Below are 13,482 nucleotides of genomic sequence, written 5' to 3'. Positions count from 1 at the left end.
ACAAAAATCCGTTCAGACTTAGATATAGCTCTCATATATATCTTTCATTTGATATGGCTTTTTAAGGCTGTAGAAGCCACCACTTAGGTCCGATCTTTACCAAATTTGGTGTGGAGTCGTTGTTGTAAAGTCTCAATGTATGTGCAAAATTTCATAAAAATCGGTTCAGACTTAGATATAGCTCTCATATATATCTTTCAACTGATTTTGTTTTTTTTTTAGTCTGTATAAGCCACAATTTTGGTCCGATCTTTACAAATTGATGTCTTTGATGTTTTCATATGTGTGCAAAATTTCAGAAAAATCGGTTTAGATTTAGATATAGCTACCATATATATCGTTCATCCTATATGGCCTTTTAAGGCTGAAGAATCCAAAATTTTTGTCCGATTTTGCATGAGACGTTTAAATTGACGTTCCAATACATGCGCAAATTTTCATTAAAATCAGTCCTAATTTAGGTATAGCTCCAAAGTGTATATTTTATCCGATATGGTCAAAATCCTCAATTTTGGTCACATCTTAATGACACATACTGGGACGTCAATCATTATTTGACGCCCCAGTATGTGTCATTTAAATTGGCACAGTTTTCGATGTAACTCCCATATAATCTTTAATCCGATATGGCCTTTTAAAGATGTGGAAATCCAAATCTTTTGTCCTATGGTAGGAAAATCTTACAAGGTTCTAAATTGCTATTTCAATTGGTATCCAAATTAAAGTCTGACTAGATTTCGAGATAAGTTCTACATAAGTTCTATAAAAAGTACTACATGCACTAGGTGGTGTAGGGTATTATATAGTCGGCATTGCCCGACTTTTGCCTTTCCTTACTGGTTTTCCTTTCAGACCATCCTGCACATAGCGGACTTTATGACAGCTATATCTAAATATGGTCCGATATGACCCTTTTCCGGTTCACACTACGGGTGGCCTAGTCCATTACACTGATCTCAATTTCAACGAAATCGGTTAATAAATGCAGTAGTTAATACCTTTAATTGGAAATTGGCCTATATGGCAAGCATATTCAAATATGGTCCGACCTGAATAATAGTCGGGTCGGACGGGCGTAGGCTTAAAACAGCTCACTGCTTCTAATTTCAGCGAAATCGGGTAATAGATGGGGCTTTTGTGGTGTAAAGACCCTAAATCGGAAGATTGGTCTATATAGCAGCTATATCCAAAAATGATCCGGTAATGTCCGTTCAATAGCTTAACCTGCATATATTGGGTTGCCCAAAAAGTAATTGCGGATTTTTCATATAGTCGGCGTTGACAAATTGTTTCACAGCTTGTGACTCTGTAATTGCATTCTTTCTTCTGTCAGTTATCAGCTGTTACATTTAGCTTGCTTTAGAAAAAAGTGTAAAAAAAGTATATTTGATTAAAGTTTATTATAAGTTTTATTAAAAATGCAAATGCACTTTCTTTTAAAAAAATCCGCAATTACTTTTTGGGCAACCCATTGATAAAATACAAGTACGCACACATTTTTGAAGTATTTTTGACATATTGAGAATACATTCAACATTTTGCCATCTGAAAACAGCAGAAAAGTGGGAAATGTTCCTTTTCACACTTTCAGTAGTACTCAAAAATGTACCTTTATATTTACAATCTTATCATCCCTATTCACCAATGATATTTAGCTCTATTCTTATTCACTTAGCCAGAGATTTTTCTTGGTTGTCGACAAATTTACGCATACAAAGTGAATAAATGGTGATGATGGTCCGTCCTTCACTGTTGTCGAAACCACAAATCAATATTTGCGCTTGAAACCTCGCAACATGGCGAAGGACATGCTTGCCAATAACGACAATGGTAGCATTCGAGGTTGGGTGTTAGGGGGTCGGAAGCAGCAGCATCAGCAGGGAAACCCACAAATTGTATACCACAAATTTAACAACAAAATTTCTACCTTTCATGAGATTTGTTTAATTTTTTTTTTGTCAACAATAAAACAACAAAAGAAGATATGTAGACAACAGCGACAGTGACAACCCTGAGACAACCTCAATGATTTGACACAACCGCAATGGTATGAAAGTAGAAGAATAAAATGCTGCTACTTACATGTCCTTACAACGGCATCTTCGTCTTAGAATGTGTGCGTTTGGGGGTTTCTTAAGATACGTGGATGAGCTGGAAAGTATTGCCATTGGTTTGTAGAGAAAGCCCTGTGTGTGCCATAAAGTTAAAGCAAGTGGTTAAATATGTTGAGAAGATTAAATAAAAATATGTCTTTAGTAACCAGGAATTAAAATAATATGTGTATTTTCGTATTATTATTGTAGATGCGAAAGAAGTAAATTCGAAAGATTTGGTTAAGTATAATAGCTTAATAAAGCCCTATGTTCACTCAAGAAGTAAAATCCGGAGATGGGCTTTTTGGGCTATATTTACTGTGTTTTAACAAATAATACAAAAACTTTACAGCTATACCGAAAAAGGGCAACCTTTGTTTGGAACTGATATGGGAAAGGCATAAATTTGCCGATTCAATTCGCATCGAATATGTATGAAACCAAAGTCAAATCATGTATGAAGCAGAATTCAAATCATTTGATATTTGAAATAAGGCCACTGTAATGTTACTTGGAGTACCACACTGCGTATGAGTGTGCTAACGCAAATATTTTAACACTCATACGCAATGGTGGACACTGAATTGATTCCAGTATTTGGCAAATACACACATGTTATTGCACATTGTTGTGTGCTTGCATAAGAACATATGCCCATGGGCTTGGAAATAGTGTGCACATGTAGTGTGCAAGAAGTAATTACGGAGTTGTAGAAAGTTCAACGTATATAGTTATTGGGGATAAGTAGGCCTCTGACCACATCACTTAGGCCTTTGGAAGTAACACTCTCTAATCACTGACAGACATTAAGATAAAATTAAATTTTATTGAAAATCATTTTGCTTTAATCCTCCAATGAAATAGCAATTGCACGATTTCTAAACTTAAAATGTTAAAATTTTTAAAATTACAATTTTATGAATTTTATGAAGTCAAAAGTCAAAATTGATTAAGATATCGATAATAAAACAAGTAAAGGTGCGTTAAGTTCGTCCTGGCCGAATCGTATATATACGTTCATCATTGATAGAATCTGACAAGTTCTATAGATAATTTTTGGCAATAGCGCCTTTCTATATATTCCACCATAGGATAGGGGTATACTAAATTCGTTATTCTGTTCGTAACACATCTAAGACCCCCTAAAGTATATATACTCTTGATCGTCATGACATTTTAAGTCGATCTAGCCATGTCCGTCCGTCCGACCGTCTGCTTGTCGGAAGCACGTTAACTTTTGAAGGAGTAAAGTTAGACGCTTGAAATTTTGTACAAATATTTTTTATTACTGTAGGTCGGTTGGGATTGTAAATGGGCAAAATTGGTCTATGTTTTGATATAGCTGCCATATATTCCGATCTGGGATCTTGACTTCTAGAGCCTCTAGAGAGCACAATTCTCATCCGATTTGACAGAAAGTTTGTACAACGGCTTCTCCCGTGACCTTCAATATCATGTCCAATATGGTCTGAATCGATCTATAGCTTGATACAGCTCCCATATAAACCGATCTCTCGATTTTGCTTCTTTAGCCCCTACAAGGAGCAATTTTTATCCGAATGAACTGAAATATTACACAATGACTTCTACAATGTTCAGCATTCAATTCATTTATGGTCCGGATCGGACTATAACTTGATATATTTAATAGCTCCAATAGCATGGCAGTTCTTATTCATTATTTTTTGCTTGTCTAAAAAGAGAAGGAGGGCAAACTGTTCCTTAGTGGAAAGTTCATGGGCAAAATATGAATACTTTTTATTACTGTAGGTCTATAAAGAGATACCACGCAAAGAACTCTACATATGGAGGGTATTTAAGTATGTGTCCCCTATGAATGCAGTGTATGTACGTAGTGTTGGCGAATGGAAATTAGGAATTGGAGGGGGGTGGAGGGGTGGGGGAAAAGTATGTAGTGTTTATTGACTACAAAATTTCCCATTTAGAAGCAGGGGATACTTCTCTCATATCAATGAGTGCATTTCGATTAATGTTTAAGCTGAGAGATAAGGGGCCTCCGTTCTTATGCCGTTCGGGCGAAATAAGAATTTTATCTGTAATGCATTCTTCTGTCCGCTGGCCAATCAACTACGAATGGGTGTGATTTCCTGGAAAGTCTAGTATTTCTGACAAACATCCGTACATCAGGAATAAGAAGACAAATATGAGATGAACACACACCATGAAAGTAGCGGTAGAACAGCGCCAGACAACCCACGTTACTACGATATTTAAGGGAGGCAATAGATTTGAATTCCCTACTGTTCCCAATCATCGCCATCGCTCTCCTCTGTACACGGTCCAGTAGCTCCAAGGATGAGTTTGAAGCTCCAACCCATACATATGCGTTGAACTCCATCTTCGCGCTGTGAAAGTGGTATAGATGTAAATAAGATCAGATGGAGTAAAGTAATTCTTACTCCGTTTAAGAAAGATTAAGCACTTGAATGCCTCTTTTGACACTTCGAATATATGTTCAGCCTAACGGACATCACTTTGTATTTTCGTGCCCGGAATATCAAGAGCTTCAACATCTATACCGTTGATAGACAGAGATGATCATAATGGGTCAGCGAATCCTTTGTGTTACAGCAAACATCACTAAGTCTTCCGTGCATTAAAATATACTCGATTCATTCGACCCCACTCAGAAATGGCCAACAAAACCTGGCAGAATGTATCGTCCATAATCCGACACTTGTCCCCAATCTCTCGAAGATTCTGTTTATGGTCGAATGAGTACGAATGATAGAGACTACTATCTTCCGCAAAAGAGTAGATGAAATTCGATGTCTGACTCAACAGGTCGTTGAAGAAAATAAGAAAAAGAGAACGCGAAAGGACAGAGCCCTGTGGTGTACATGAGGTCAATTTATGTTCATTGGATGATAACCCATTTATAACGACTCGTGTAGTGTGATGTCTGAGAAATCTCGAAATAAATGAGAAAGCCATTACCGATACTAAATGCGACAAGGTTTGATAGTAGTGCACCGTGCCATACCCTATCAAATGCTTTGAAGATGTCCAAAGCCACGACCTTACTCACATCGAACTAGTGAATACAGCGACTCCAACTTTCCGATAGGAATGTCATCAGGTCACCCGTGGGGCGATTTCTACCTATACTGCTGGTCGCTAAGAAGGCAATTAGACTCTAAATACCTCACAAGATGGTGATTAACCATGATCTCTATAACGTTTGGAGAGTGGAGCATATCGCAATAAGCCGATAATTCGCAGAGTTGTTAACCTCAGCCTTCTTGGGTATTGGCTGAACGTTCGCAACCTTCGGACGCGCAGGGAAGAATCCCGCACGCTAGGCAAGGTTGAAAAGGTTGCGTAATGGAAGAGCAAGCTTCGAAGACCAATGCGCAAGACAAGTAATGATATGCCATCCGGGGCCGGGGATTTATTGATTTATATTAAGTTTTGCATCGATTCGGCAAATACTAAGCACATTCATAGTTGAACGTCATAGAAAACGTGATAACGAATAATTTCATACAAAATCGGATAAGAATATGGCTCTTTAGAGGCTCGAGAAGTATAATCGGGAGATCGCCTTAGAAAACCCAAAAACTTGGAAATGTCCACATCCGCTAAATCAGATAAGTTCTCAAAGAAATGAGAACCGAAAATGAAACTTATTTTGACTGCCAGTTTGGCATGGTCAGCCATGCCAAACTGGCAGTGGACATTTCCAAGTTTTTGGGTTTTCTAAGGCGATCTCCCGATTATACTTCTCGAGCCTCTAAAGAGCCATATTCTTATCCGATTTTGTATGAAATTTGTGTTGAATGCTTTCGATAGGTCCAGTGCCACGACGACCCTGTCACATGGCCTGGGCTGATTGAAGCCATGGCAAATGTGTGCGGTGATAGCATGCAAAGCAGTTGTTGTGCTATACAGTATTCAAAATCTATGCTGATGCTCACCGAATGGAAATTATCCAATGAGTGCTATAATACTATATACTATATACTATAAGAGTGTTCAAATACGGGAAGAGTAGTTCCTTTAGCGACTTGGCTACTGATGAGAGAAGGGAGATCGGTCTGTACGACTATCGCTTACTAGGGTCCTTTCCAGACTTCAGTAGCGGGATTATACTGCTCATCTTTCAGACATCGGTTAAGAGTGTTCAAAGACAGGTTGGGAACTGATGTTAGTTAGACCATGTAGACCAGATACACCATCAGAGTAGAGATTCTGTCGGGACCTATCGCCTTGGGTGCCTAGGCGCCACGAAGGACATTCGTAACTTCGACCACGATAAATTGTGATGGCTTTTCATCGGCTCGGAGACCACGTATACGACAAAAGGCTCTCCTCCTAGCCCTACAATTCCAGGGCTGCTTAATAAATTGATGTTTGAACAACCTGGTGCATCTCATCGGGTCATTCACAGTTGCGAAATGCAAATTTGCCCATGAAAGTTTCATTTAGGAACTGGGGCAAACTTCTCAAACATTTTTTCAGTGACGGTTGTTCCCTCCTATTGCTGGTGACATTTGTGAGGTACTATGTCATGTAAAAACTTTTCCTCAAAAGAGGTGTCGCACTGCGGAACGCCGTTCGGAGTCGGCTATAAAAAGGAGGCCCCTTATCATTGGGCTTAAAATTTGAATCGGACTGCATTCATTGATATGGGTCATTTATAGTTTGATTGCCAAAAATTTCTGAGGCCCTGTCATAGTTTCTACCGGGGTTCAGGAGTGACTTAACAGTAGACCACAGTTTGCCTAAACCGCTACCTACAGGGTGGCTGATGAAAGCCGCTACCAAAAAAAAATGTAATAACTTTTTTTCTATTTAATAATAATAATTTAATAATTAATTTAATTAATTAATTAATTAATTTAATTAATAATAATTTAATAATTAATTTAATAATTTAATTTAACATGAATAAAAGAAAAATGTATTCCATACACCGAAAAAAAAATGTAGCAATATTCATCATTGTAGCAATATTCATCAGCCACCCTGTATGTTCTAAGCAGAGCTGCGGAGTCAACCTAAGTCGAGTTTGGAGGTCGGAGTCGAAGTCAGAGTAGGAGTTTGGTTCACAGTTGAGCACGCTTGCCCCGGCTCCGAACCGCTGTGCGACTCCGGCTTAATACTCCGATTGCGACCTAGACTCCTACCCGGGGTCGGTGTCGAGGGCTAGACTCCGCTGCCCTAGCTCCAAGTAATCCAGCCACAAATTTTGCTTATATCCGTCGACTACCTTGTTAATATTTCCAGATTCATTTTGCTGAGGTTCGCTGGAGTTAGTGGGGTGCCTGCCATGAATCCCATCACTCTTGTTTGCGAGTTCCGCTTCCTGAGCCGCACTAGAAGTATTCGACCGGCTGGTATAAAGCGAGCGGCAGGGGCTGGGGGTTAATGATGATTAGGAATTTCTTTCGACAACTACCTTATTAGAGGAGGGAGTCAGATCACTGAAGCCGCGGTTGGTGTACTCTCTTAAGTCGACCCAATTGGCCTTCTTCTGATTGATAAACTCTCGGTGCTCAGAGGTTATGAAGTCGGTTGGTCGGTGATTGGTAAGTATTATGGAAATCTGATTCCATTGGAATGATCTGGGGGTCTGATTCCATTGGAATGATGGCTTCCCAGGATATGCCATTTAGAAGATCAGGAGATGCAATACAAGTGTTTGATGAGTTGTTGCACCTCCTCGTAATCTTAGTGGGGGCATCCTCATTCACCATGCAGATCGTGGAGCCTTCAATCTGCTTTACCAAAGCTATACCCCGCAGGGAGTTACCTAACGTAGAATGCCTCTTGGCAAATATCCCATTTTGGGTGTGTCAGATCACTGAAGCGGCGATTTATGTATTCTGTGAAGCTGACCCAATCGGCCTTATTCTGATTGATAAACGTTCAGTGCTCAGAGGTTATGAAGTCGGTTGGTTGGTCGATGATGAGTATTATGGGGAGGAAGTCTGATCCCAAGCAAAATGACGGCTTGGCATGACACGTTACTCAGAATATCAGGGGATGCAATGGAAGTGTCTGGCGTTACTGCATCTCCTCGTAATCTTAGTGGGGGCATCCCCATTCACCGTGCAGAACGTGGAGCCTTCAATCTGCTTTGCCAAAGCTATGCCCCGCTGGGTGTTAGCTAGAGGAGAATGCCTCTCGGCAACTACCACATTTAAGGGAGGTGTCAGTTCACTGAAGCGGCGGTTGGTCAACACCCTAAAGCCGATTAAATCAGAGTTCTTCTGATTGACAAACGTTCAGCGCTCAGAGGAAATTAAGTCGGGTGGTCTGTGGATGGTGATTATTATAGGAAGCTGGATCCTAAAGAAATGACGGCTTGCCAGTATACGTCACTTAGGAGATCAGGGAATACAAAGGAAGTGAATTACTGCACCTCCTTGTAATGCCAATGAGGGCATTCTCATTCACCGTGGAAAACGTGTAGCCTTCAATCTGCTCTGCCAAAGCTATGCCCCGCTGGTCTTTACCTAGGGGAGAATGCCATGAAACGTGATGCTCATTAAAGTCTCCTAGAAACAGGCGATTATGGCCACACAATAGGCCTCTTATGTCTGGCCTGTAAACTTTGGCATTAATTGGGTCACAGCAACCTACCGCCGGTATGTACACATTGTATCTCAGCAGTATCGGACTTGACTGCTATCCCCATACATTCTATATAGGTGACACTAGCTTCAGACCAGGCGATTGGTCTGCACGGAATGGTGTAACACGAAGGCCAATTACCCACCTCCACTTCTTAAGCAATCCTTAAGTAGCACATTGTAACCGTGACAACTGTGCAGGCTGTACTATCGGTCAGCTTTGTCTCCTGGATCGCTTCAATCGAAATCTACTATCTTGTCGATCTTGCCTCGCATACCATTGCAATTCAATTGCAAAAATGGTAACACTTCCCGGCACTGGCCCGCAAATATGAGGGCTGGGTTGTTGCGTACATGGCCGTACGAGAGAAGTCGGAGGGTTCACATATTCTGACGACTAGGGAGCCGAGCACGACGTCGATGATGCTTGTGACCTACTACTATCTATGTTCCCACAACACCTTTGAACATGTTCAGTGCGACTATACTCTCATATTGAAGTAAGGCCAGAGTAAGATCAGAAAGACTCCCAATCGGTGCACCAGTTACACCTCACCGAAACCGGCCGATGATGGAGACGATTTTGTCAAAGCGAACAGAACCAGAATCCATAGTTCTTATCAATCCCGGTCCAGCTGCGTGCAGAGAAGGTACGTACAACTAGCTGCCATAGGTTTGATATATTTGAGAATTGATTTGCCACGTTATGAGTTACAACCAGGATAATGCTAAAAATTCTTTTTTAACAGTTTTAAAGGTTTTCATAGAAAATTTTGTGCTCAATATGTTTGTATTCGTTTTTAATTTAAATTTTTTTTAACATTTTAGGCATCCGATTTACAAATTACTGAAAAACCACAACATTTTTCGGAAGGTCTAAATTAAATTCTTGCAAGTATCATAGCATGAAAAATTTCCACTAAACTTACGTAAAAAGCATTTTTTTCTATTTTTAAACAAAAAAAAAAACAGAAGCAGCATTCTGTACAATGAAAACCTTTTTAACAAATCCCACAACGACACTTCCATAAGAAAATCACTTCAAGCGTTGTTGCCATTGTCATTGTGGTTTTGTTGCGTTTTTTGTTTTGTCGTTGCTCGAATTCGTTTCTTCTCCTGAACTGCGGTAACAGGAACTACAACAAAACATGAATTCATTTCGAAATGTGCTTGGGCCCTGTATTAGTAATGCAAGCGCATGAATGTTGTATAGCGGATTGTCTGTGTGTTTGCCTGCGTGTAGATGAATGAATTTACACTGTGATGGTTGGTATCCTTTTTTTTCGTGATGCCACTAAACAAACACAACATGAGTTTTGTTGTTGTTGTTGTTGGTGCTTGTGTTGTATGGGTTAGGGGGACGTCAGCGTCAGCCTTCATTCATTGCCTATTCCAAAGCTCATTCATATGCGCACACACAGACGCAAACACACATAAATGAAGCCATTCAAAGTTCGCAGGCAGCAATCAACCATACTTTCACATATACACACATATACACATCCATTCAAGCTCTCCGTCATACATGCATTGCTTAACATGGATAACTGCAAAAAACAAAATTTAGCGATTGTTTTGTGAAATGTTATTCTGCATTTATTTACAAAAATACCTCAATTCCATCATCTGGCAAAGTGTATGAGAGGTGTGAGCGAGATGGAAGAGGGATAGCAAGGGAACTTGAGAATACTGAGAACTATTGTTTGTATTGTTTGCATTAGCGATATCCTGAGATATGCATCCTCTTAGGATATTTGATAACAAACAATGGAAATCGCTGAATGCATTACTAACAATACACACATGTGATTATTTAAGTGGTTCTTACATTTCAGATGAAAACAAAGAGTATTTTTGAAAAATTTAAGTAATCTATGCAGAAAATTTTTACCAAATATTTTCCAAAGAGAAAAATTTCGCTATAGACAAATTTTCTATGAAATTTTCCCTGCAAAAAATTTTAATTAAATCTTTCTTTTATAGAATTTTCATAAAATCTTCTCTAAAGACAAAATTTCCATGAAATTTTCTCTAAAGACAAAATTTCCATGAAATTTTCTCTAAAGACAAAATTTCCATGAAATTTTCTCTAAAGACAAAATTTCCATGAAATTTTCTCTTAAGAAAAAATTTCCATGAAATTTTCTCTCAAGAAAAAATTTCCATGAAATTTTCTCTAAAGACAAAATTTCCATGAAATTTTCTCTAAAGACAAAATTTCTATGAAATTCTCTCTAAAGACAAAATTTCCATGCAATTTTCTCCAAGGACAAAATTTCCAAGAAATTTTCTCTAAAGACAAAATTTCCATGAAATTTTCTGCAAAGACAAAATTTCTATGAAATTCTCTCTAAAGACAAAATTTCCATGAAATTTTTCTCTAAAGACAAAATTTCCATGAAATTTTCTCTAAAGACAAAATTTCCATGAAATTTTCTCTTAAGACAAAATTTCCATGAAAGTTTCTCTAAAGACAAAATTTCCATTAAATTTTCTCTAAAGACAAAATTTCCATTAAATTTTCTCTAAAGATAAAATTTCATTAGACTATCTCCCATCTAAAGACAAAATTTCCATGAAAGTTTCTCTTAAGACACAATTTCCATGAAAGTTTCTCTAAAGACAAAATTTCCATGAAATTTTCTCTAAAGATAAAATTTCCATGAAATTTTCTCTAAAGATAAAATTTCCATGAAATTTTCTCTAAAGACAAAATTTCTATGCAATTTTCTCTAAAGACAAAATTTCCATGAAATTTTCTCTAAAGACAAAATTTCCATGAAATTTTCTTTAAAGACCAAATTTCTATGCAATTTTCTCTTAAGACAAAATTTCCATGAAAGTTTCTCTAAAGACAAAATTTCCATGAAATTTTCTCTAAAGACAAAATTTCCATGAAATTTTCTCTAAAGACAAAATTTCCATGAAATTTTCTCTAAAGACAAAATTTCCATGAAATTTTCTCTAAAGACAAAATTTCCATGAAATTTTCTCTAAAGAAAAAATTTCCATGAAATTTTCTCTCAAGAAAAAATTTCCATGAAATTTTCTCTAAAGACAAAATTTCCATGAAATTTTCTCTAAAGACAAAATTTCTATGAAATTCTCTCTAAAGACAAAATTTCCATGCAATTTTCTCCAAGGACAAAATTTCCAAGAAATTTTCTCTAAAGACAAAATTTCCATGAAATTTTCTGCAAAGACAAAATTTCTATGAAATTCTCTCTAAAGACAAAATTTCCATGAAATTTTTCTCTAAAGACAAAATTTCCATGAAATTTTTCTCTAAAGACAAAATTTCCATGAAATTTTCTCTAAAGACAAAATTTCCATGAAATTTTCTCTTAAGACAAAATTTCCATGAAAGTTTCTCTAAAGACAAAATTTCCATTAAATTTTCTCTAAAGACAAAATTTCCATGAAATTTTCTCTAAAGACAAAATTTCCATTAAATTTTCTCTAAAGATAAAATTTCATTAGACTATCTCCCATCTAAAGACAAAATTTCCATGAAAGTTTCTCTAAAGACAAAATTTCCATGAAATTTTCTCTAAAGGCAAAATTTCCATGAAATTTTCTTTAAAGATAAAATTTCCATGAAATTTTCTCTAAAGATAAAATTTCCATGAAATTTTCTCTAAAGATAAAATTTCCATGAAATTTTCTCTAAAGATAAAATTTCCATGAAATTTTCTTTAAAGACCAAATTTCTATGAAATTTTCTCTAAAGATAAAATTTCCATGAAATTTTCTCTAAAGACAAAGTTTCCATGAAATTTTCTCTTAAGACAAAATTTCCATTAAATTTTCTCTAAAGACAAAATTTCCATTAAATTTTCTCTAAAGATAAAATTTCATTAGACTATCTCCCATCTAAAGACAAAATTTCCATGAAAGTTTCTCTTAAGACACAATTTCCATGAAAGTTTCTCTAAAGACAAAATTTCCATGAAATTTTCTCTAAAGATAAAATTTCCATGAAATTTTCTTTAAAGACCAAATTTCTATGCAATTTTCTCTAAAGACAAAATTTCCATGAAATTTTCTCTAAAGACAAAATTTCCATGAAATTTTCTCTTAAGACAAAATTTCCATGAAAGTTTCTCTAAAGACAAAATTTCCATGAAATTTTCTCTAAAGACAAAATTTCCATGAAATTTTCTCTAAAGACAAAATTTCCAAGAAATTTTCTCTAAAGACAAAATTTCCAAGAAATTTTCTCTAAATACAAAGTTTCCATGAAATTTTCTCTAAAGACAAAGTTTCCATGAAATTTTCTCTAAATACAAAATTTCCATGAAATTTTCTCTAAAGACAAAATTTCCATGAAATTTTCCTCTAAAGATAAATTTTTTTTTAAATTCTTCGTAAAAACAAAATTTTCAAAAAATTTTCTTTAAATACTCACTTTTCTTAATGAAGCTACCACAACATCAGCATTGCAGCATAAGGCATGTTGTCTTAGAATAGGCGGGGCAATCAAGACTACGCTCACCAGATATCCGACAGTTTAAGTGGAAAACAGCCACTGCCTCTATAGGACTTAAGGCGATGGGAGAATGGATGGAGGATATGAGCATCGCGGTATAATTGAGACGACGATATTAAATGTGGAAGGAATGGAAGAAATTTTGGATCGACTACCAGAGACGATGCTTGAGAATGAGTGCGCGGCACTGTTGTCAGCGGAGCAGTTTGGATTGACGGAACACTGTTAATGTCATCGGGAATTTTATGCTTCAAAGATAGATCAAAGCTGAACGACAGAGAACTATGGGTTTATATTGGGT

At 36.9% G+C, this 13,482-nt stretch overlaps 1 protein-coding gene across 4 annotated transcripts in view; it reads right to left on the bottom strand.

Annotated features, from left to right (window-relative positions):
* LOC106082119 (octopamine receptor beta-1R) overlaps positions 1–13,482 on the bottom strand; it is a 353,347-nt gene that overhangs the window by 118,946 nt on the left and 220,919 nt on the right. The window contains exon 1 of one of the 4 annotated variants that reach the window (XM_059362046.1): positions 2,083–2,165. The exons of the other annotated variants lie outside the window; for them this stretch is intronic. The gene's annotated coding sequence lies outside the window, so the exon portion shown is untranslated. Of the gene's footprint in view, positions 1–2,082; positions 2,166–13,482 lie in introns of those variants that run through there. 4 annotated transcript variants of the gene reach the window in all.

The sequence above is a fragment of the Stomoxys calcitrans genome, chromosome 2, assembly GCF_963082655.1.
Source record: "Stomoxys calcitrans chromosome 2, idStoCalc2.1, whole genome shotgun sequence".
In the NCBI taxonomy this organism is placed as follows: domain Eukaryota; kingdom Metazoa; phylum Arthropoda; class Insecta; order Diptera; family Muscidae; genus Stomoxys; species Stomoxys calcitrans.
This window is presented reverse-complemented; position numbering and strand designations above follow the sequence as displayed.